Source organism: Natator depressus, chromosome 6 (genome assembly GCF_965152275.1).
Source record: "Natator depressus isolate rNatDep1 chromosome 6, rNatDep2.hap1, whole genome shotgun sequence".
NCBI classification, from domain to species: domain Eukaryota; kingdom Metazoa; phylum Chordata; order Testudines; family Cheloniidae; genus Natator; species Natator depressus.
In genome coordinates this window covers 106,838,873-106,865,394 of record NC_134239.1, presented here as the reverse complement: position 1 = coordinate 106,865,394, position 26,522 = coordinate 106,838,873, and the positions used below count along the sequence as shown (strand labels likewise).

Genomic DNA, 26,522 nt, shown 5'->3' with positions numbered 1-26,522 from the left:
CAATTGTACATACACATATATAATATATAGTATATATAATGGACTAAATACAAAAAAGACATTAAAAGAATGGTATTAAGGTTGCCACCCCAAAGTTAGGGAATACTATATTTAGGTTTTCCATGCAACTTAAATTTGTTCCCTTGTGCAGAGGCATTAAAATAGAATCTTTAATGACATGATCACATGATCTTTAAAAAAAAATAAATTACATGAGCTATTTCTCATTGTTCAGGTCAACTTTACCTGTATTCCTTCCCCTTGGTCCCCCAAGGGGACCCACTCTAGGCTCCTAGCTCATCAGCTGTCACCTCTCTTGCATGAAGATTCATGTCTCTCTTCCTCCGGATGGGCTTTTTTTTCAGGCCGCACAGCTCCCTGCCTGTACTGTGATATTCCCTGCCTGTACTGTGATAAGACAGAGTGCCTAAATAGGTCAGTATCTGCACGTAGCTTTTTCTTTGAAGGCTATGAACAACTGTACTTGCCTGCAGTCATAAGTTACCATGCAGCTCTTTATAAGCAAGCACATTTATTCTAACGGTGAAAGCATTACAGGGAAAACATATTCAAAAACCATAAAACAACCTACACTCATGCTAATAAGCTTATTGGAGATCACTCCCACAACTCCAACAAGGGCTCTGGTAGGAATCAGTCTTTCAAACCCTGCTAAAGGGTTTCTTCTGTGGTTATAAGTTCATAACAACCTTAGCTCAGAATAAGCGTGTGCATGAATAGTTCAGTCTTTCCCTTATACAGCTTGGGCCTTTGATCTTGGCCTCATGTAACTGGTGGTCAGGGAACAAAGGCCTACTCCTCAGGGAATAGCTTCAGAGGTCTGGAGCTTTTGCATAACTAGGGGTTAGAAAGTTGCATTCACCTGCCTCTAGATATTTCCCAGGAAATCCACTTTGCATGCATTGTCCCAAAACACCATTTGGGTCTGCCACATTGTTCAATATAGTCTTTTGATCATGCAGGCCCATAATAATACATAACCCTTGAATTTAATACAATGGACTCCAAATATACTTATACTTAACTTCATTTTGCAACTCTATTGCAGGAAATTGCCATATCTGTCACATTATTTTTTCTACAGGCCCTTTCCTCATTAATGCATAAGGATGGACATTGCTTGGGAAATGAATCAAGATTGTGCAGTGGGGTAGTCTGTGGTCTGTAGGACCCCTGAGACTTGAGTCTGCCATAATAGAGATCTGAGCTCTATTCCCAGCTTGTGTAATCTGTCAGGGAGGTAGGAGGCTTTGCTAAATAAAAAGGGATGAGAAGGGCCCAAAAATATTAGCATGAGTTAGCAGAAGTAAAGTTTGAGAGCACAGTATCCTGGTTCCCAGCCCAATTTACTTTCTACTAGGCCAAAAAACTGTTTTTATAGGAGAAAGCATGAGGAGGATGAGGATCTGTTTTTCCTGTGTTCTGGCAGGCGCAGAAGTGAGATGCCAGGATGGTCCATGTACATACTAATAGAGAACTGATGGGGTGTTTGTTTTTTTTTGTTTGTTTTTTTTTAAAGCAAGCTAGGAACAGATTCTACTGAGTATCTGTTGCTAGCTTGCTTTAAAAAAATGATGATGGGAAATAATGACTTCCAACAGTTTAAAGCTCAACCAAATTTAAACAGACCTGTATGGGGCAAGCACAAAGCATCTCCCTGTCCCAAGGGCTAAAACCATGCCAAATTTCACAGTACTGCTACAAACCATGTCAGCATTACAGCCCTTCAGTGAAATGGCCAGGAGATATTTACAATGGAAAGTGTTTGGCATCCTAAATAAGAGTCACTGCTGCTTCTCCTATAATAAGGTACTCTAACCCTAACTCACACATATATCTGTGTAGGTATATTGGCGATGACTACATTGTGGGAATGAATGTAATTTTTTTCAGATGAATGTTACTGTTCAGAGTGTAGCGGTACAATTTATGCTATCATTGAAAATGCTCCAGTAATTTTGCACATAAACGGTTGGCAAAGATAAGTTATTGCAACCACAACCCAGCAGTAACTTATGTTTCCTCATTTTCAGTACATTTCTCATTTTTTATATTCAGGAATAAGTGTTTTCAAGGTTATGGTCATTACACCAATTATTTTTCCAATTCTACTTTCGAATGACATGCCACTACTTTGCGGAACAGAGGGATTGTCTTGCAAATGGTGTGAAAGGATTTAAACAAAGAATGAAAAGGCATAATTTTGGCAAGAGATTCATGACTTTTTTTAAAGTAGTAATGATGGATTGGATTCTCCATAAAAGAAAAGCTACACTTCTTCCCTTGCCATTTCAAAAAGTACAGTATTTTTCAACATTTTCTGTCCGAATTGTCTTATGATGTATTTGGGTTCTGTCATGTTAATGAGGGTGTATCTTGCCACAACAGGGGATAAGATGTTAATAAAACCTTTGTTTACTGTTACAACCTCAGTCAGTTTATGTGTAATTTGGGGTTTTGTGTCAAGTTATGGCTGATTTCCCATTGTTGTAACCACCATAAAAATGTATAAAACCCTTTATTAAAGGCAGAGAAAAGAAAATAAATCAACTAAAACATTGAGACTTAAAGAATTAAATCACGTTAAGAATTAAGGCTTTATTTTTAACAATTTCCCTATTTCCTGATCCTTTGGCTGCATAGCTTTACAGAGGAAAATCCCTTCTCCACAATCATTTAGATAGTATTAAAGGTAATATTTAAAGTTGACCAGAAAACTTTGATGGACCCATTTTTCAACAGAAAACATAATTCCATCAAAATTGAAATACTTTGCGAAACGGTGTCAGTTTTACTGAAATTTTGTTTTGGAGAAAAACAAACAGAAATCCCCCATTCTAACAATGTTGAAAGATCATGTTTCAACATTTTTGGAATGAAACGTTTTGATTTTTTGTTTTGAAACAACTTTTCATTTAGAATGTTATTTATTTGATATTGTATATTCTAAAATAAAAATGTTGAAATTGAAATAAAACATTTTGATGGTGTCAAAACAAAATATTTTGATTGACCCAAAACAATATTTCTCTGACTTTTTGTGGAGAATGGTGAAACTTTGGAGGTTTGATCCAATTTGAAACAAAGCCAAATTTTGAAATCCTTCACGAATTGGAAATATTGTCTTCCAGCCAGCTCTAATAGCATTAACTGTCATTTTTGGAGGAAAACCGAAAAAGTTAGTTTAAATGGTCTTGAGCTGTTGTTGTTGCTATTGCTGGAGTTCAATCCTGTTTCCTTTAAGACAAGACAAAACAAACACCCAAAAATGGAGAGAAAATAATAGCAAAGATTAAAAAATGCAGCTTCTCTCTCTGATACCTAGGGTATGTCTGCATTACAGGGACTATATTGGCATAGCTGCCAATTTAGCCCTGTAGTGGAGATGCAGCCTAAAGTGACAGAAGGGGTTTTTCTATCTGGGCAGGAACTCCACCTCCCCAAATGATATTAGCTACATTGATGGAAGCATTCTTTCATTGACATAGCTGTATCTGCCCTGTGGGTTGTGTGGGCTTAGCTACGTTGATCAGGGATGTGATTTTTTTTGTACCCCTGACTGATATAAATTTCAAGTGTAGACCAAGCCTTACTTTTACTTGCAGAAACTACAGACATAGCACATGATCATAACAGCCACTCTGAGACTCACGAAAGCTTATGCTCAAATAAACTGGTTAGTCTCTAAGGTGCCACTAGTACTCCTTTTCTTTCTGAGACTTGGGACATTTTTACCAGTATTGGGCTGTTTAAAGCATGTGTTTTAGTTGACTTTCTGTTCACAGGCCCACAACTGTGTTATAAAAGGTGGTGTTGTCTTGCCCAGCTAAGCCAGAGGCTCTCATTACACAGAAGGCAAAAAGAGAAAGACATGACAGAGGAGAAATATGGTGAGGTGGGAAAGTGAGACATTAGTGAGGGGGTGGCAGCAGGAACTCAAGGCTAACATCCCACCTGGTGTTCAGGATTTAGCTGAAGCCAGTGGAGGTGGTAATGTCATCTGGTTCCTTTCTCTGATTTGTTCTGTTCAGCACCTCTTTTAGGATTGGGACGATTAAGGCCCAACGGTGTCATGGTGGACTGTGGGTCCGAGTAGATGGTGTGGATGACAGCAGCCATGATAGTAAAGTTCACTTCTTCCAGTCTGTCTGTCCCATTCTTCTCTTCAGTGATCACCAGGTAAACATTGTTCAGCAAGGGGTGTCAACTTCATCCCATTAAAATGAATGAATCAAAACATATTTTGATGATTTCAACTGTAACCCTTTCTTCCCATTTCTAAAATCTTTCAGCCTGCTGTGAGACCAACCTGTGACTTTACCAGGAGCTTTGAAAAACCCTTAGCACAATTCCTTTAATTTAATCAATCCAGTTTGTCCCAATATTCCCATCTCCAACTTTTATCTTACATTTAAAAACAATTTTATTTAGTGGGCTGAGCTGGACTTTTGTTACCATGGGCAATTTAGAACACAATGCTCTGTGCAGCCGTTGTCAAGTAATGGTCCCAAGGTAGCAGCACTCCAACTGCTGATGCAACTATGGCATTATGTAGAAATGGTGACGTTTGCAAGGAGATTCAAGATCTTTTGGGATGAAGGATGAATTAATTATTATTATTATTATTTGCCTTTAATAAGGCAAACCTTGAAGTCCTTATCTTTTAAGCTTTGCTGAAATCAGTGTGAGTTTTGCTATATAATAATACGAGTGTAGAGATGCATGTAATGCACAAAATATCTTAACATATTTTCATTTCAGTATATCTGAAGTATTTAACCTTGAGAGATATTCAACTGACCTATCTTCTAACCCCTTAAAACAATTCACACAAGTGTCATTGAAATCACTTGCATGAATCAGGATTACTCCTATGAGTTTGCAGGATCAAGTCGTACATGAATTTCTATTTTGGGGATGTAAGACGAGATTTTTGGTAGGCTACCTTGCTGAAAGTAAGATTGTGAAACTCTCCTTTGGTTTCCTCATGCCTGAATTATTATAAACAATGTGTTGTTTACCTATCAGCTGGGTAGAGGAATTTTTCCTCTTATTCTAGAGCCATCTGTCAGTGACTCAGAGCTTTCATGTTGTTATTAACTGGTAGCTTAATTCCTTGACCACTCCATTCAATCTTTGTCTAGTGTGCTTTTTGCTCTTGTCTTGAAACTCCTGAAGTTATAGGTTAAAAGCTGACAGTTATCTTTAAATTATACAGCCAAATTGGTCCCAAAATGTTTTGTAAAAAGAAAAGGAGTACTTGTGGCACCTTAGAGACTAACCAATTTAATTTAATAGAGACTAAGGTGCCACATGTACTCCTTTTCTTTTTGCGAATACAGACTAACACGGCTGTTACTTTGAAAAATGTTTTGTGTGAGGAAAAGAGTTTAGAAACAGAGACAAATGACACTCCAGCCATACCTTTTCCTCTGTCCCTACCCATTTTCCATGCTCTACACACGTGCCCCCACACCCACACCCATTGATCCCTGGCTTTGTGCCTGCAGAGCTTACAATGCCATTTTTGGACAGGAGAATGTGGTGAATGTAGTATAATTTAAATGACTTTCAATTATGTTTTCAGAAAAACTAAGCTATGCAGGGTTACAAGTATGTATCTCAGAGGAAGCTATGCCCATAGTACTGTTTGGCTTATGCTTGACAAAGCACTGATGTGACAAAGCTTATGGCAAGTGCCATACAAAGATTCTGGGTATTAAGGAAATTAAATGGTTTTAAAATAAAGGAAACCCCCGGGTAATGTGTTCTTTAGCTGTGGATTGCATACAGGTCAAATTAAATGACTCTAACACTCCTAAAAAATCTAGCTCCCATATAATGTCAGAAATAAGCTGATCTAAATGAAAGGCTTCTATCCTAACATTTGCCTTTTATATAACTTGTTACTACAGTAATAGAATTCTCAGTAAATTTCAACCCGAAATTTTCATCTGAAGTGTTTTTGGAAGGGTATTATTACAGACCTTCTAATTTCCACTGTAGCTAAGCATGTATTAATAACATGAGAGGTAAGGAAACTGCTGGTGTATCCAACAGTGCTTGACATTTAGTAGATGAATTAAAGTTTACAGTCAAATTGATTTTTAACTGGTAATATTAGAGATCTTTGTTGTGAGCTTTTCTTTTTCTTTCTTTCTTTCCTTCTTTCTTTCTTTCTTTCATGTATTTTCTCTCTCTTCTTGTTCACCACATATTGCATGGTACCAGAATAGTGAGAGTCACTTGGAATGAACTGCCCTAAAATCAAGAGATGCCCTACAGGAATTAGTATCCTTAATTGCATAGCTTGAGCTAAATTCTGTTCTTATTTACATTTTGGCAATCCCATAGGTCAGTGATCCTGTAAGAGTAATAAATGGGGCCAAATTTTGCTTTCAGTAACACTGGTGTGGATCTGAAGTAATTTTGTTGAAATCAATGGATAATTCCAATTTACATCAGTGTAAGTTTGAGCAGCATTTGAAACATTGTCTTTGATCGATGAGGATGTTTAAATTGCAAAATAACTACAGGGTTGCTTCAGAAGCAGTCTTTTGATTTTGATACTTTATGATCTTAGAAATAGTGGGACAGATTCTCTGGTCTAGTTGTGCTGCATTCAGGAGAAGACTGGAGAAGGGCAAAGCTGTTTTTAGCCCACCTCTGCAAACCCTGATTCTCTGCTGGTTCAACACTTCTCCTGGCACATATTAGATAAGCCTTCAGGCTGCTCTAAACAATACTGGCTGCTCATAGCCCCAGTGGGCCATTCTGGCAGCTGGGATTGTGAGTGATTCAGGGACAGTCCAGTCATGCCTCCTTTTCCCTGGATACTCCCCTTAAAACACAGGGTAGGAGAGATTGGTTTACAACCTGCTATAGTGCCTCTAAAAAAAGAAAAGGAGGACTTGTGGCACCTTAGAGACTAACAAATTTATTTGAGCATAAGCTTTCGTGAGCTACAGCTCACTTCATCGGATGCATTTGGTGGAAAATACAGTGGGGAGATTTATATACACAGAGAACATGAAACAATGGGTGTTACCATACACACTCTGTCACCTGAGGATTTCTCTATAAAGAGAATTCCTTCATTGATTGGAACTGCTGGTACTGGGGAAGCTTTCTACAGCTTGGCCTAAACTGCTCTAACTGAATGGAGAATCTGGCCCAGGTTGAAATTATTTATTGGAGTCCTTTAGTGACACGGCAGCTCTTTACAAGTCTATTATGAGTCCTGTTGTCTTATTAACTTGAGTTGGAGATGCAGAAAACTAGATATAAGGTGTCTTGGGTACCCAAGACTGCAGTGAATGTTTCTAAAATATATGGCCCTAATTTTTTCACTTTCACTTCCCTTCTCCTACTGGTTAAAAGAGCAAACTCCTTCAACAGAAATTGGGAATGCAGTTAGTTAATATCACCCCTAAAATCCTCAAAGATTTAAAAAGAAGCAGGGTAGGGCGGTTGGGAAGAGAGATGAATGCTTCATCATGTCAGTGATGTGTATATTTCTAGATGCTCAAAGTTACCAAGCTACAGGCTTCTTTCCATCTCCTATCCATGGTCCACATTATACATTTCGACAAAGTGAATAAAATAATCCTGGGGATCTACACAACATTGCAAGTGTAAAGTACTATGAATGTTGCCATCTAACTCTGTTCCTTTCTTTTGAGTGCCTTCCCCAAGGAGGTAAGCGAAGAGCACTAAAATGGTTTCAACTTATGACTCTCCCAGTAAGAAAGATTTCACTCTGCAAAGGTATTTTTACTACCCTGTCACCATTCTCGCTCCCTTTAGTAATATACTAAATATTTCATGTAATGAAATAAAGCTTTACCCAGCAGATCTTTTAATGAGGGCTAATGTCCAGTCTGGGCCTAGCCAGCAATGGAATACTAGCTACACACCAGCAATCTTCACTGAAGTTTCTGACTTGTCATAAAAAACAGCGATAACTTTTTGTGTTTTTTTTATTTGAACATGTGGGTGGAATAGCTGTCTCTGTCCTTGGTTCAGTTGTGTCCTTCACAGATACTTGAATGAATTAATTATAGATTGCCACCTAATGACATAACTACACTTTCTGTATCCCACAGAATGACAATCAATGATCAAAATACTGCTCATTATTATGTTCGTTCATCAGCATGAAATCCTTTCTATACATATATGCACACAGGTACTCTCCCTCTCTCTCCCTCTCATTTTCTCTCTGTCTGTCTGTCCTTCCTCTCTAACCCCTTGGTTATGCTTTAATTTTTTCCCACTGTCAGAACTGAAGCTTCAGCTCTGGATGTTACCTTTTCCCTTGGTTTATAAACCATCACTAACCAGGTTCTCTGATAGTCAGAGCTGATGGTTGTTCCTATTGAGGTATAAAGCAGATGCATATAGGACATTTGAAAAAAAAACACTTGGTTGATTTCCACAGGGCTTATGAGACCAATAACCTGAGGTAACATAAAACGAAAGCTAAATAAACAAGAACATGGCATCCATCTGTCATTTTGACAATATCACTTTTACAGGGGTTTAAAAGATTAACTATTTCATAAGTAACTTAAACAGAAACGATACCCCTGGCAAAGGGAAAGATAGCCCTGGGCATTAGTATATGTTGCTTCACAATCAAGGTGCTGTGAAATGGATTTAGTCCTCTAGATTCCATTATTTAATGTTTACTCTGTAGATGATATTTCACCATCGTATTATATAGTTACACTGACCCTCAATGACCAGGATGCTTTCCTGTATCCTCATGTTACTTTTTAGTTATTTACAATTCAATGCCTAGGACAGGAAAAAAAAACACCTGTAGACCTCTCACTAGTCAACATGGTAATAACCAAACTACAACCCCAAGAGCAATAATAATAATTAATAGTAAAGACGGGTAAGTGACTATATTTAAGTAATACAGAAAGTTGGGAAGCTATTAAACAATTGGATTTCGACATCATTCTCCAGAGAAGTGTGAACACTCAGATGAGGCTGTTTTGTACAAGCAGATGGCAACAATGAGCATTTCCATTCCATGCCTTCCTCTTGGACATATTTCTTCTCAACCAACTCAGAAGCTCTGTTTGCTGCAGAAGCAACAGTATCTGTCCTCCCTTTGCAGCAAGGTTTCTTGGTGCTTTTCCCATTGTATGGAGTGAGGCTGGACAGGTGTGATGGGATGTAAACCCCACACAGGTGAACAAAGAGCTGGGTCTTCTTTATAAAGGAAGGAAGTGAAAGCTATAGGGGAGGTCTAGGAGAGAGACCCAGGAAGGAGAGGGCTAGATCTCCCTTACTCTGGGAATGGGAAAACAGGAAAGCCATTGCAGAGGAGGTAGCTTTGCTGGGAAACACTGACCCCCTGAGAAAGGGGCAAGGCTCCAGGGGGTCAGTGTTCTGCAACAGGAACAGGGATTGGGGAGAACCTGGTCCCGCCCAGACAGGTAGAGGTGGCTTTAGCTGGGGTTGGTTTGTTTGGGGTTTTCTTTGTTCTGTTGCAGGGTGCTGAGGGGTGGGGGTGGGGGATGGGGGTCAGGAGGGGGGCGTGGCATGGGAAGCCTGGGAGCTTGCTACATTGTGAGAAGACTGGGACTGAAAAGGAACCCAGGATGGGCTCTGTTGATGGACACTGTTTGTATGGGACATTGATGCTTGGGAAGTGGTGAGTTTTAACCTGACCTGGCTGGAGGGCCAAGTCATAGAAGAGGCAGACCACCACAGGGCTGGAGCAGTGCCAGAGGAGGAGGGCCTGTTACACTGTGCCCACCATGAGGAGCACTTTGGCCAGTGAGTCGTGCTTGCACCGTAGGCAAAAATGACAAAAGAGATTCTGTTCTCAGTACGTAAAGATTGTAACTTATTCAAAACAGGGAAGGCAAAGCCTACCTCTTCTATCCTGAGGGGCTGCTATTGATTACACTATTTAAGTGTCAGCTCATTGGTTGTGCTCTCCACACAGGTGAACTTTCTTTAGTGCCATCACAAAAAAAGAGCAAATCTCCTGGTTTTGTGGTATGTTATCTGCTGAACCAGTCACCTGCCATACTCTTCCATCTTACAGAGTTATTAACTTCCCACCCTGTTGGGCAGCCTTTGAGCATTCTGTGTTTTTTGGAGTCCATCCCCAAAACTCTTCAACAACATGAAACTAGCTAGAACTGGCCTGATCTTCAAACTGCTTGTGTCCTCAGGGTGAAATTCATCTGTTTCCAGACGGTCAGTAGAAGGGATATTCACCACTTGCATCCAGCTAAAAACCTTTGAGAGCTAAAGTAGGACTGAAGTGTTGTATAAGTCTTGAGCTTGTCCTCTGGACTGGAGTGGATTTTACAAATACAACTGCAAACAGGCCATATCTTTTTCTATTCCAGAACCAGCCAACCTTTTCTAGAGCTCCCATTTAATTCATTGAACACATCCAGAAATGTTTCACCCTTGCATATCAACTTTTTAGCAAGTGACGTCTATCCAGAACCAAATATTCCACTCTCTTCAGTCACCACCAAACATCACCTGTACCCCTTATCGTACTGTAGCTCCAGGGAAGCTTCTTGGACTGGTGGCAGGTCTCTCCCATTCTCGTTTTTACCTTTGCAAAGGTAGTCCGGCCCTCATTTAGTTTTGGAGAACAGCTGGACTTGAGGCTGCACTGCGGAATGAAATATATTTCTGTTAGTTCACACCTCTCTCTGAGCCGTCTCAGTCTTGTTATGCCCCATCTGCTTCTAAACAAACAAACAAACAAACACACACCGAAGTGAAAATGAGAAACGATCATTGGGAATTTCTTTTGCACATGTGAGAACCTGTTTCATATTAGCCATTTTGCACTTAGATGCCTGGTTAGCTACTTCTGCTGAGTATCCCCCAAATATATCTAGAGGAAGAGGAAGCAGCAACTTGTCTTCATTTGCTGGCACAGAAGGGCGGAGCAAGACTGCATAAGTCCAAATGGCAAAGAATGCAGAATAAAGAAACATATCTCCAGTAGCAATCAAAGGCTGAAACTGCCCAGTCCTTCCAACCCTGATTACAATGCAGTAGAGAAACCAGAGAAATAACTGATGTGTTATGGAAGTGTGATGAAGATATTCCCTTTACACACGTTTATCTGCATACTACATTATGTAGATTTTATTGGCATATGGCTGTGTTCACCTGAAATGGGATCAGAGTACATGCTACAGGATTGTTTGCTCAATGAGTCATTGGAAATATCAGAACCATCTTTACCAATATTGGTTTTTGCCATGATTTTTCCGTTTACCCTTTTGGCAGCTTTTTGAAAGAACATGTTGAAAGTACCCTGTAGTATTAGGTTGGTTCCATTACTAAAAAAAGCCTTAGGTAGGTATGGTCTGTTAATCTTTCTCCTGATGTAGTGCTTCTAAAATGAATAGAAGATTCTGTACAAGTGTACTTTGTGGGGACTTAGAGGAACCGAGTAGATTAAATATGGGTTCCTTTTTTCCATAGAACTTTAGTAATTGTAGTAGGAAGAGAGCCTGAGACATAAGCCCTTGTATCAGAGGTCTAGTATGAGGCAGAACCTGCTCACAGAATCTGGCAAGAACAGGGCTGGTATTGCAGAAATACACTTTCCTATGAAGTGTGAAGTACAGAGTTCTCACGCAAACACACCCCAATATCAAGTGGTACCAGAACATCCCTATATAAAGGATGGTACAAAAACATTCCCCAAGGATAACAGAAACACACTGACCCTTCCTAAAAGATAAGATCAGGATGACAGTACGTAACTTGTTTATATCAGGGTATAAAGAGGTATCTCAGTGGGAGTATCTTTGGCCACCCTGGGGGGCAGTGGAAAGTCATGCCACTGACTAAGCTGTGATGGTCACGGGATTACATGTCTTAGTATCCTCGTAGAGTCTGCGAGGTGCTGTTACCGTACTTCATCAACAATAAACCTGGCTGGGTGCCTTCATACCTTAACAGATCTTGTGGTCATTGGGCAGTTTGCTGGACATCTGTTGTGCCAATTGTCTGCACAGAGCTGGGACAGCATACAGGGAGAACACACACATGCAACCAAACATCAAACCACAGTAATTTACCTCTTAATTATTTTCTTATTAAACCTTTCTCCCAAGTTTATGTTTGATTGCCCTAAGAAAGGGTCATATTTCATATCACTGACGTGATAACAATGTAAATATAACAAAATACTGTAGTTGTGGGTTTGATTTGACTGAGGTTTTCCATGCCAGGAGCACATTTTCTTAAATATTTCCTAAAGTAATTTGACCATTATAAGGTGATCTGTATGAGTACTGTAACCAAGGAAGTTTAACATTTTATGATGATGTTTTGTAATGAAAGAAGTCATTATAAAATAGGTTCCAATCCATTGCTGTCTCGTCTCTAACTTCTAGGGTTCTTTTAAAAAAAATTCACAAAACATTAGACACTCTAAGCAATACACTAAAGAGAATTTCCCTTATTTCTATGCACACAGAGTTTCTTGGACATTCAGGGATACATACACAAGTGATGAGAGACTAAAGGCGTTGCTACAGTATTTTGCAAGTGATGGGTATTGGAATTAATATTCAAAATTCTATTTTGCCTCTAACTTTAATCAGCTTTACATTTGTCTATTATTAATTATTATTGTTTAATGTTTATATTAATGTATCAACCAAAGGCTCCAACCAGGATCAAGGACCTTTAACTTAATTGATTTTAGTACAATTATTCCTGAATGACAAGGCCACTGTAGAAAAGAACAATGCTGAATTGTATTGATGGAGTGACAGCTTGTAGGACTGTAATCAGTTGGCCTAACTTTTCAAGTTCTAAGGAATGTACAGATGGCACAAAATTTTCAAGTATCAACTCCCAAGTTTCTAAAGTTCATGTCACCTTTTTAGTAAGGCTGAACATGTTCATACAAGCCAACCAACCATTTTAATACATTTCTTCTCTCTTGTTCTTATTAAGAGTCATGTCACCACTCTGATTATCAGAGATTCATAGAAACTAGCGAGGAAAAAGAATTCAGTCTTCTAGTCTTCTTTCCTGTTACTGTAGGAGTGCTCTCCCCACATGGCATGTCTTAATAGTTTGTCCATTCTGCTTTTAAAGTCCTAAGAGATGGGGCCTACTCTGTGATGGCAGCTGATCTCCTTCTGATATGCATGCGTCACACCAATCTCATTATTATTCTTGAATGTAACTCTCTGCCTAATATGTTACATGTGGTGTAGGATCTGGGTTGGAGTTTTAAAGCATTAAGGGTAAAGACTGTTACTGCGTGTGTGTGTGTATGGAAGGGGAAAATAGAACCAAATGTCCATTCAGGATTTGCATTTAAAAAGTTGTGTGGAAAGGGTTAACAGTGTCTCATGCTAGTCAGACACTGCACTAGCGTGATTAGGTGTAACTCCCAATTAAAGATCAATAAGGCCTTTAAAGTGATTTATAAAAATGGATTAGTAAGAAATGTCCTTTTAGAAACTACTGTGAGTAAAATCACTATACTCTCCGTCATATTGATCGGTCCTTTATGTCTAAACACGCATTAACTGGGGCAGACAATAAAAATTAATCCTCTTCTTTTATAAAATGGAAGGTCATTTTCCCAACTGTCCCTAAGGGGAATGATGTCATTAAACATGCTACTAAGACATTTTATTAAATTTGACTAGGCTGTTTGCATAAAAGTAAATTAGAGCAGTCAATATTGGAAAGAAAGAGATTGTTAGGAACAATAACTAAAAGTATTTATTGTAAGTGTATTACAGAATAGATGCATAATTAAATACAAAACAACTCAATTAAAATAAATGTAAGGGACTAGCTTAAACTGACAAAAGCCAGGATATTCAGAGCCCTGTTGTACTTATGTATTGTAGGGGTCTCCAAACAGTAGGGGATTTGGCATGCCGTATGTGCTGAAATACTTTGCTCTCTCTCCCCATCCAGGATAATTATTTATAAATTAAAGCACTGAGCACAGGGGTCTGACTGTAACTAGCATTGATACAGCAAGACAGTGGCCTCAGTGAAACACCTGCAGCTTGGATTCCAGCATGCATCTCCTCTTTTCCATCCCCTGCATCCAAAGCTTTTTTTCAAGACCAGAAAAGAAAAGTCCTTTAAGGTCATGTCCTACTAAAGCTAGGTGGCCTGAGAGCTGCTGCTGCTTTCCTGAGCGAGAACAGTTCCTGCTGTCCCCTGTGGGGTTAGAGATGGGAGAGTTTACACCTCTCTGTGCCCGTGGTGCCCCATGCAACCATTTGATTCCGGAGTGCTCCCCAAGGCCAGCACTTGGTTGGCTGATGTGTTAGAAATATTTTTTTGATGGTTAAAGTCAAGAATTTGAGTCTTAACTTTTGTACTTTATTTTACAGTGCAACTTCAGTACCTGACCTCTGGGTAAACGAACTCTTGGTTAACTCTCTCTCCTGGCTAGAGCTAGGTGGGAAACAGTTTTCCTGTCCTGTGAATACTTTTGAAAGTTTCTCAATATTTTTCCTGTCTCAAATCAGGCCGAAAAGCCAAAAATATTCACAAACCAAAACCCATTTTTTGACCATTTCAGGTCAATCAAAATATTTGTATTGTTAATTTTGAAACACTTCGTTTCAATTTCAATCTTTTCTTCTTTTCAATCTTTTCTGGCATTTTTAAACGTCTAGTTAGCTAGAAATGTTTCACTACTGAAACATTGTTCTCGACTTTTTCTAATTGGGAAATTTGTCAGGTCTGACCATGCTTTGCAAACAGCTTTGGTTTGGACAAATTGGCATTTTTCAATGAAAAGAATGATTTGTTGAAAAATTCTGGACCAGCTCTACACCTGATGGTTGTGTTTACTATGCACTGAACCCCTGCTTACCCCAACACAGTTTCCTTCATTTTGCAAAAGATTGTTACAACCTCCTTTCCCCGCAAAAATCATCTCCCGCCTCCCGAAGCTGGGGCAATAGGTTAATCTCAAGTTTTGCAGCTTTGTTTTGGTTTGGATGCTTAGTCAAAGACTAACAGAGGAAGGTTGGTTAAGGCACTAGGCTGGAACTCAGTACTTAGCTTAGCCATAGATATCCTGTATGATTAGGCAAGGCACACTCTGTGCTTCAGTTCCCCATCTGTAAAATGGGGATAATAGCATTTTCTTTTTGTCTTGTCTGTTTAGACTTTACGTTCTATAGGGCAGGGCCGTATCACCGTGTGTATGCACAGATAGTGCCTAGCACAATGGGGCCCCAATCTCACCTGGGCCCAGAGGCTCCTTTGTAATAGAAATCATTAATAATAATAAAGACTACTGCATCCCCTCAAACTAGGGTTGAAAAATTTCAGAGGAATGGTCTTTTGCTAACTTTCTGATATTTCCTGGTTGTGGACATGTTGGAAGCACTGTAAAATGTTGACAATATTTTCCATGACCCCTGCCAGAATCAGAAGGCACAGAGGAGGTTTGGAAAGGAAATTCAGTTGGCCAAAGTTTTTTCAAAACTTGAATTGGGGTGCAGGAAGAAGTTTCGTTCAGATCTGCAGATCTGGTTGGAGTTTGGTGGGTTGGGATGGTTCTTATTAGAACTGGTTGGGAACTTTTTCACCCTACATTTTTGTCAGAACATGCAGATTCATCAAAATCAAAACTGTTCACAGGAAAAGGTCATTTTTGACAAACACTTTTGGCTCAAAACATTTGAAAAACAAAATTTTGAAATTGTCAAAATGAAAAATTCCAGTTTTCCTGTTCAAAACAGCTTTTACTTTAAAAATTAAACAAATTATAGTAAAAAAAGGGTCAATCTAAATGAAACATTTCAAAATTATTGAAATGAAATGTTTTGACTGACCCAAACTGAAATATGGGAGATGCAGGTGCCTAGGACCTGGGGAAATCAGGCCATAAATTAACCTCTACCCAGGGCTGATCTAAGAAGAGTTGAGCATCTCTATACCACTCCCTCCACTCCCCCAAAGCCATATATGATCCATCATTCTTTGTTCTTTACAGAGGTGCAACTTGCCTATGGCTGCTGTGCCACAGCCGCTCAGGTGATAAGCAGAGCTCTGCAGGGGGCCTGTTGTTATAATTTGCATTACAGTATCCCCTCGAGCCCTCAGCTGTGACCAGAGCCTTATTGTGCTGGACACAAATACACTTAAAATGTGAGAGAGGCCTTGCCACAAACTACTTGCAAACTTGGGAGAAAGGTATTAGTATCCCCATTTTGCAGCATTACCATGGCATCTGAGCACCTCACAGTCTTTAATGTATTTATCCTCAGAATATCCATGTGAGGGAGGCGGGCATTATTCTGGCCTCTCCTCCTTCCCCCGGTTACATATGGGGAACAGAAGCACAGAGAGGCTAAAGTGACTTATCTAACATTATACAGGAAGTCTAGCAGAACCAGCATTTCCTAAGCCCTGGCCCTGAATATGAGCTTTAACTACAACTGCTTCAGCTCTCAATATCCCAGCACAGAAAGAAGTACAATAGAACCTCAGAGTTATGAACACCAGAGTTACAAACTGATCCATCAGGTACACACCTCATTTGGAACTTTCTTTATGCAGAACAACAAAAAGAAAAGCAGTAAATACTCTACAGTACTGTGTTAAATGTAAACTCCTAAAACAATAAAGGGAAAATTTTTGCAAAAAAGATTTGACAAGGAGATTGTTTCTGTGCTTATTTCATTTAAATTAAGATGGTTAAAAGCAGCATTTTCTTCTGCATAGTAAAGTTTCAAAGCTGTAGTAAGTCAATGTTCAGTTGTAAACTTTTGAAAGAACAACCAGAAAGTTTTGTTCAGCGTTACGAACATTTCAGAATTACAAACAATCTCTTCCTGAGGTGTTCATAGCTCAGAGATTCTAGTGTCTTGAGAGCAAACTAAGAGGTGTGTTTTCTCTCACACACACCTTTACCTCCCCGCCCGCTCTTTGCTTTACACCAGTGAGCATTGTTCGTATATAGGCCTGTTTGTTAGCCTGGGATAGAATTTTGGGTTTGACTTTTTGATACTTTTATATCTTATACTAATGTGTGTGAACAAAGGACAAAGACACTGTATGTGTGTTGTTTCTGCCTGGCCAGATGGGTTTGTTAGTATAATAGGAACAGATAAGAACAGTTAAAGTGTTACGGGACATGGTGGGAGTGTATTATATGAGCATACACTGAAAGGCTGCTTGGCTTTTCTCTTAAGCCAAGGTCAAGCAACCAGTTAGGAGCGGCAAGGGGAAGTGGGGCAAGAGGCATAAGAAACACTAAAAGCCAAAGAAAAGCCTGGCCTTGGCCAGAGCAAAACCTCTCCTCTTACCTCTCCCATGGGATACAAAGAGGTGGGATGAAGACCCCAGACTCACAACTCTCCAAAATGGAACATGACTATAAGTTGTAAGGGGTGGGACAAGGGGTGTGTACTGCAGATATATTGGGTCCACTAAGAAAGAGGAGGTGGGAATGGGGAACAGGGACACAGGCAAGGCTCTGCGGCATCATAGTTGGGTAGGGGGACCATGTGGTAAATGGTCTGTGGCATCAGAGCTGGGAACGGAAGCCTGGGAATCAGACTCTGCTGGTGTGTGGAGCTATGGATATGCTTGCTTGGAACTAATCCCAAGAAACATCACTTTGCCTGCACTTCGGACTTCTAGTCTTCTGCTTTCTGTCTGCATGACAAGAACCAGGGGAGGGGGGCGTCAAGGGAAAACCCTCCAACAAGCATCAGTTTGGTCCTTAAGAGACTGATCGTCTCTAGAAACGAAAGATTAATTCAATTTCCAATCTAGTTCAATCCATGGCCTCTCTACTCAGGTTGTCAACAGGAATAAAAATTGCAGTAATGATTTCTCAGAAACTAGACTGAGACTTGACAGAACATTTAATATTACAATAGTGAGAAATTTTTTGTTCACCCACATGGGAACTTGTCATTGGAAAAATGTTGGCTTTTGGCTAGAAATGTTTTTGTTCAGCCAAAACAGTTTTGGTTTTCATATTTTTGATGAAAACTGAATTTTTTCTGTGGAAAACCAAAACTTTTTGGAAAATTTTTTTTAGTTGCATAGTTGTTTTGACTCACTCTATTTAACAAACTTTCCGCCCAAAAAAAGATGGTGGTGATTTTTAGTTATCACTGATCAGGGACCAGAAACACACCAGTAACCTAAAAGCAAAAGGCTCCGTAATTCCTATCAGTCTCCTGAACTCTCTATTCTCAGGTTTGAACTCTTTAAAATATGAATTCCCACTTTAGTGAGAAGAGTTTGTCTGCATACCGCCTTCCTGCATCCATCCATTTTATTGCCTGAATCTCTAAAATTCATAGTTGACAAATGCATTAAACAATAAGACAATAAAACATTGACACAAAAAGAAACATGAGGCTTTCATAGATTATTTGCTAGGTAAATAATTTCATGGTTCCATAGCCTCCTGGAGAAAACTGTTAAAGCCAGGCTCATGCATGTGTATACTGTATGCAATATGTACAAAGTCAGCTCTGCAGAGAATGCAGATGGTGAATGTCCAATTTGAACACGTTAATCCAGCCTAAGTCAGTTTTTTTTTCTTTCACCAAAGCTTCAATATGCATCTGATCTCAGGATATTGGATTTTTCTTTGAGGTAAGAAATAAATGACTTATCTGGGGAATAAACCCAGTCTTCTCTCACTGTATTGCTCACCATATATATTGTGCTAAAATAAGGTTCTCTGATTCTAATGTAAATCTCTAAAGCTGAACTGTGATAATACGAGTTTCTGCATTTTATGTGCTAGGTAAGTAGGTTGCATCCTTGGGAAAAAAAAAAAGAAAGAGATTAGTGATTGTACCTTGGGAGAAGGGGCACAGGCTCAGATACGATACCTTAAGGGTCTGCAGCTCCTTGATAGGCCAAGAAAGACAGCTGGAACACATTTGCTTTGGTTTGGAATTCAGCTGCATCCAGCAATACGACTGCATTTCCCCCCTGGACATAAGTTTTGTGACATCAAGTCATGGCAGTTTAAGAACTGTTTCATGGCCTGTGTCGCCAGCATGGCTAATACGTTGACAGAATGAGTTGCCATTTGGATTGGCAAGGTTTCCTGAAAGTGAACCAGGTGAATAGATTTTTACTTGTTTGCCTGACTACATTGGAGCCTTTTCTTACAGTGCAAGAATAATATTGTGAAAGATTTTGCAGTTCTAAGCCAAGTCCTGTTCTTGAAAAGCAGGGTAGCTGAGGTCCTTGCCAGCTTTTACTACTTTGATACTAATGATTCAAAAAGAATATTCTGTGTTAATAAAATCTGAGAGTAAATAGGAAGCAACTGATGCATGGTGAGGGTTTAAGTGCACATGGTAGACTCAGTGCTTGAAATATTGTAAGGGAGGTAGAGCTCAGCCCCTCAGTATGTACAGAGGACTGGCCAAGTCAAATTTCAGCGACATTGCAAACTGCACAGACAGAGCAACACTCTAGACCTCTCTGGCAGCAGCCATGCTGCTTTAGTAAAGGACCACTGCTTAAAAGTGATCGGGCCATGTGCTCTCCCCCACTCCCGAGCTGTGTGGCATATGGAACTTTGAGCTAGTGCAAAAACTTTGCAGGGGAAAGGGTTTGCCTCCACCAGTGTCACTGAATTCCATACTTTCCTTCCCTCCACCCCAGATTCTTCTACTCTGCACTTTTGCTTCTGAAATCGATCAATCCTTCCATCCCAATCCTCAGCCTCCAGCCCACTACCTGTTGACCCATTATGCATCCCAACTGCTGTAGTTCACCGAAGGTACTCTAGGTCACTGTCTTACCAGGCAGCTCCTCATAGATTCCACAGCCAGAAGGGACCATTGTGGTCATCTAGTTTGATTTCTGGTGTAACACAGGCCATAGAATTTCCCTGTAAAATTCTTAAGAGCATAACTTTTAGGAAAAAAATCTCATCTTGGTTTAAATATGGCCAGTGATGAAGAAGTCACCATAACTTTTTGTAGATTGTTGCAATGGTTAATTACTCTCACTGTTAAAAAGCTACACCTTATTTCCAGTCAGAATTTGTCTAATTTCAGTTTCCGACATTGAAGTATGCTACACTTTTCACTGCTAGATTGAAGACCACATTATCAAATATTTGTTCCCTGTGTAGGTACTTATAGATTGTAATCAAGTCACCCCTTTACATTCTTTTTGTTAAACTAAATAGATTGAGCTCCCTCAGTCTATCACCATAAGGCAGGCTTTTTAATCCTTTAATCATTCTTGTGGCTCTTCTCTGAACCTTCTCCAATTTATAAACATCCTTCTTGAACTGTGAATACCAGAAGTGGACAGTTTTCCATCAGTGATTGCACTTGTGCAAGATATAGAGGTAAAATGATCTCTCTACTCCTATTTGAAATGTTTCTGTTTGTATATGTAAGGATCTCATTTGCCCTTTTGGCCACAGCATTGCACTGGGAATTCACGTTCAGCTGATTATCCATCACAACCCCCAAATCTTTTTCAGAATCACTGCTTCCCAGGATACAGCCCCCCATTCTGGAAGTATGGCCCATGTTTTTTTTTCCTAAATGTATATAATCACATTTAGGCATATTAAAACACATAGTTTGCTTGTGCCCGGTTTACCAAGCAATCCAGAGTGTTCTAAATCAGTGACGTGTCCTCTTCATTATTTACCACACCCCCAATTTTTGTGTCATCTGCAAACTTTCATAGAATCAAAGAATATCAGGGTTAGAAGGGACCTCAGGAGGTCATCTAGTCCAACCCCCTGCTCAAAGCAGGACCAATCCCCAACTAAATCATCCCAGCCAGGGCTTTGTCAACTAAATCATCCCAGCCTGACCTTAAAAATATCTAAGGAAGGAGATTCCACCACCTCCCTAGGTAACGCATTCCAGTGTTTCACCACCCTCCTAGTGAAAAAGTTTTTCCTAATATCCAACCTAAATCTCCCCCACTGCAACTTGAGACCATTACTCCTTGTTCTGTCATCAGCTACCACAAGAACAATCTAGATCCATCCTCTTTGGAACCCCCTTTCAGGTAGTTGAAAGCAGATATCAAATCCCCCCTCATTCTTCTCTTCTGCAGACTAAACAATCCCAGTTCCCTCAGCCGCTCCTCATAAGTCATGTGTTCCAGTCCCCTAATCATTTTTGTTGCCCCCTGCTGGACTCTTTCCAGTTTTTCCACATCCTTCTTGTAGTGTGGGGCCCAAAACTGGACACAGTACTCCAGGTGAGGCCTCACCAATGTCGAATAGAGGGGAACAATCACATCCCTCGATCCGCTGGCAATGCCCCTACGTATACATCCTAAAATGCCATTGGCCTTCTTGGCAACAAGGGCACACTGTTGATCATATCCAGCTTCTTGTCCACTGTAACCCCTAGGTCCTTTTCTGCAGAACTGCTGCCGAGCCATTCGGTCCCTAGTCTATAGCGGTGCATGGGGTTCTTCCATCCTAAGTGCAGGACTCTGCACTTGTCCTTGTTGAACCTCATCAGATTTCTTTTGGCCCAATCCTCTAATTTGTCTAGGTCCCTCTGTATCCTATCCCTACCCTCCAGCATATCTACCTCTCCTCCCAGTTTAGTGTCAACTGTAAACTTGCTGAGGGTGCAATCCACACCATCCTCCAGATCATTAATGAAGATATTGAACAAAACTGGACCGAGGAGCGACCCTTGGGGCACTCCACTTGATACCGGCTGCCAACTAGACATGGAGCCATTGATCACTACCCGTTGAGCCCGACAATCTAGCCAACTTTCTATCCACCTTATCGTCCATTCATCCAGCCCATACTTCTTTAACTTGCTGGCAAGAATACTGTGGGAGACCGTGTCAAAAGCTTTGCTAAAGTCAAGGAACAACACGTCCACCGCTTTCCCCTCATCCACAGAGCCAGTTATCTCGTCATAGAAGGCAATTAGATTAGTCAGGCATGACTTGCCCTTGGTGAATCCATGCTGACTGTTCCTGATCACTTTCCTCTCCTCTAAGTGCTTCAGAATTGATTCCTTGAGGACCTGCTCCATGATTTTTCCCGGGACTGAGGTGAGGCTGACTGGCCTGTAATTCCCAGGATCCTCCTTCTTCCCTTTTTTAAAGATGGGCACTACATTAGCCTTTTTTCAGTCGTCTGGAACTTCCCCGGATCGCCATGATTTTTCAAAGATAATGGCCAATGGCTCTGCAATCACATCCGCCAACTCTTTTAGCACTCTCGGATGCTAAACTTTATCACTGATGGTTTTATGTTTTCTTCCAGGTCGTTGATAAAAATGTTAAATACCGATCTTTGGGGGACCCCACTAGAAACACACTAGCTCAATGATATTCCCCATTTACAGTTACATTATTAGACCTATTAGTTATGCAGCTTGTATTCTGTATAACGTGTGCCATGTTAATTTGATATATATTCTCATTTTTTAATCAAAAAATGCTCCGCAGCAGAAGCATAATTGGTGGCGGGGTGGTCTGCCTGCAAAATAATTGGTCAGCTGGTCAATGGATCTTCAATAGTTTTGCGGGTAGGTCTGTGGAAAGGTGGAGTGGATGCCCCAGTCTAGCTTCACAGACTAGGTGGTAGGGGATTGGGCTCCAAGCACCAGAAAAGGGAGAGGGGCTAAACTGGTGATAGGACTGCCACTTAGTGCAACAGTAACGTGGCCCTACCTCCTTTCCTCTTTCCTTGTATTCTGCTGGCGTGGCTGAGGGGGGCGGGTGGGAGTGGATGGAGGGTGCAGACTTACTCACCTGTAGGCGCTAATGGAGGATGCAGGAAGGGGCTTATTGCAGCGGATGGTGATGGTTGGGAGGGTAGCAATTGGGGGCGTATATAGAGAAGGCAAAATATTTTAACGAGGAGACCCAGCCTGAGCTTTTTGCACTCGGTTGTAAAACATTTTTTGCCATCTCCTCCACAGATGTGACCATTTTGGTCCTTGATTACTCTGTTCTCATCCTTGGGGCGAGGATGGAGTGGTAGGGGCCAAAATAACATTGAGACACGTTTGCACGCCCTGTATTCTGGGATTGTGCAGGGCTTGCCCAGTCATTAGTGTAAATTACATCAGTATCAGGGCTGCTTTAACATGCACTCTGCATTTCCTTGCCCCGATTGGGCCCTGGGAAGCCAAGAATAGTCATAGCACCCTGGTTCTGTCCTATATGCTGATGCCAGTTCAGAGTCCTTGTACCAATTCTGCACTAACCAGAAGACTTCTTGTAAAGGGGATATTCTCAGGGGGCCATTCATGCCCTCTTTAAGGTCCCTTTATGCTTCCAGAGTGGTGTAAAATGGCTTCAGTGTAATTCAAAATCAGGCAGAGGGAGTGCAAAGATGATTAAAAACCATCTTTCCCTGGCTCACCTAACCCCCTCCCCCCAGTTCACTGCTCCAAGCACAGTTCTAGTGTGGGGTTCTGATGATTTTTAAACTGTATTTGTACATCACCTGCTTTATTCAAGCATAATACTTTTTCTTCCTAAAAACTGTATATAGAAAAGGAACCCTTTCAAACACATTTTTAGAATAAAAGCTTGTCCATCTTTAAGCTAGTGTATATGTGCTTCTCTTTGTATTTGTATAGCAAAGTGCCCAGAACTTAAATGAAGGTCTCACATGAGGTGAAGGAGTATTGGCATGGAGTGAAAAGAAGATGGGCTTTTTCTGTGTCCTGGGAATGGATTTGTTCTGAAGTCTGTACTACCTGATGAGGAAGGACTAAAAAGCCTGGACACCGAGACAAAAAGAGGGCCATTTAACCTTTTCACTGAAGTCTAGGATCCTTGCTGAGGGGTTATTTTACGCAGGCCTCTGTTTTGGCTAACAGGGCTTGGTTTTTACTCAAAGCCAGGCAGCAGATGTCAGACCTCAGAATTCCTCACAAAGTGATGATGACCTTGCTGGGTCAAGGCCTACACAACCTGCTTTGCCTCAAGCTGTGTTGAACAGAAGCAGCAGAAAGACTTTCTCCTGGCAGGCCTGTCTTGGCGACCAACTATCCTCTATTTTCCCTGTAGATTGAATTCCTTGTGAAATTCTACAGCTCTGAGAAAAAACTCCTGACAGTTAACTTGGCTTTTTCTTTTTCTTTAAGTAATGAATAAGGCAGTGAAGGTTTTTTGGGGGTTAGAGGTCTAACACATCATTATACTATTTTGCAGTAACAATTTATATTGTCAGGGAAGTTTGTTTGGGATTCCATGTGACTAAAATGTGTTAGTACAGATAGTGTCAAATACAGACATGAAATGCTCTAAGAAATGAAAGTGGAAAAGAGAACAGTGTATAAAATTCAATCTACTGTACATTTGCATTGTATATTGGATGTAAATAGGTCTTCAGTGATGATCTTTGGAGGGAAAGAATATCTACCATGATTAAGAACAGCAAATTATATTTACTCCAGTTATTGTGTTATTAGAAACTATTCACAGATGAGGATTTGAAAATGTAATAAAAATGTATCAATATGTGTTCAAAGATTTCGTCAGTTGTGTAGTGCCTCTGACCTCTTTTCTTTAAACTATTCCCTTAGCAAAAGTAATTTAATAAATCAGAGTTTTATGCAACTATGCGTTGAAGTTCATTGCCTTTTTCTCTTCTTTTGCAGGCAAAGTGGGAAGTGAGCATGAGATTCTTAAGCATGCTTCTGTGGGACTCTTCTAAATACTGGTATGAATTCTATTTCCTTTAAACCAAGTTTTAGCCAAATTAGAAAGGCAAAAAATCTGAAGCATTCCAGGTTTATCATAAGACAATAGCCAGACTATTTAATACTTAAATACTAATAGAGCTTGGCAAATAATTAACAGCAAATAATGTACTCAGTGAATTTACCCTCTTTTCTGCTGGTGGAGTTTCCGCAACCTGATCACAATGTTTTTGTGATTTTCCCTCCCGCACCCCCATCTATGGATTAATTATCCAAGCTTCAATGCAAGCATTTGATATTTGATATTCAAAATTTGAGCCATCTTTGTTAGTTTTGATGGATCACGTAAGTCACCTGGTGTTGTTTCTGTACCCTGATTGGATTATCAGGGCAAGAGCTCGAAGTATGAAGTATTTTGCATTATGAAACAACATTGAGCTGATTGTTCAGTGAAGTTCATAGTGGGGAAGAAGAAGATAAAAATACAAGATACACACACGGGACCATATTCAGTCCTGCAGTAAGAAGGCACAGTTTCAATGAAGTGAGATGATTTAGGCCTCTTAGCCCTGCATTTGTTCCAGTTCTACCTGCTGTGGTCTGATTTGGTCTACTATAGATAGAACTATAGAAAGAGAGGAAAAGTGATAAAGTATCTTACTTTAAAATTATTCATTTATTGCAGATGCAATGAGACTTATTTAATGTGGAGTAGCTCCAGCTAAACCATTCCTTGGATTTCCTGTGTAAAACTGAAATAATGCAATGGTGAACCAAACCTATTATTTGTGTTGATATTTGGACAGGAAAAAAAATCAATGGGACTATCAACCTGAATACCCACAAGGCCATTCTGGGTTCCCTAGGTGTAAGCTTGGCCCTCTTGGAGTCAATGGAAGTTTTACCGTTGACTTCAGCGAAGCCAGGATATCACTCCATAGATGTAGTTAGTCATGTCCCCTTTTAACTACTGAACTTATCTGGATACAGTATCTACTTGATAGGGATGTCAGGATAAAAATGTCTGCCAAAGGTCAACAATCAACTACTTGCTTTCTGCGGTTTTACTTAAGTAAAGATATCCTAAACTCTCAGACAACCTTGGACATTGTGTTCTCTGCCTAGCTCTTTTTGCTGCTGATCGTTCTGTTTCAAAAAGCATAGCATGTAGAATTCTTCACAGTATTTGCATAATGTTTTGTTGTCTCAAGCCATGTTCTGTCATCACCCCATTTTATCACAGGTGCTGTGTCAGGTATTCAGATGCTGATAGGTAGAAAGTGTGTACAAAGCAAGTAGAACTGATAATTGAAGAACTTGAATGGCATGTTTTTCTTTCAGAAAGAGATTACTGGGGGTGGTGGGGTAGGAGATGAACTGATGTTTTATGTGGCATTGTCCCTTCATGAGGACATGAAGCTTGCAGTATTTATATATATAATATAAAAAGCTAATAATTAACCACAAGCAAACATCTTATACACACGGAAAGGTCAATGAAAAATGCTGATTGTGATATTTTAGTAGTTGTAATCTGCATCCCATTGCTTTGTTCTTCCTGAGAAGAGGTTAACTACAGTCTGAGTCTGTTTATTCTCTCTTATTTTTGATTCTCTCCAAAGAAGATTGACACCAAGGAAAATAATAACAAAAAGTATAAGAAACCTAGGTTAGGAGCAAAAGAGCCATGCTTTTCCTCTAAATATCCTCGTTTCCCAGGCATTATAGGAAATGCTAGAAGACGGTAGAAATGAGTGATCTTCTTGATAATTCATGGAAATAAGTGCTTTCCATTGTTCTTGTTCTGAATTTCATCTCTGGATTTATTTTCAATACTAATGT

General features: G+C 40.1%; 1 long non-coding RNA gene across 1 annotated transcript in view; it reads left to right on the top strand.

Annotated features, from left to right (window-relative positions):
* Window positions 1-26,522, top strand: part of LOC141990187 (uncharacterized) — a 63,742-nt gene that overhangs the window by 22,737 nt on the left and 14,483 nt on the right. The window contains exons 2-3 of the long non-coding RNA XR_012640103.1: window positions 18,605-18,648; window positions 24,639-24,700. This is a non-coding gene — a long non-coding RNA (uncharacterized LOC141990187). The remainder of the gene's footprint in view (window positions 1-18,604; window positions 18,649-24,638; window positions 24,701-26,522) is intronic.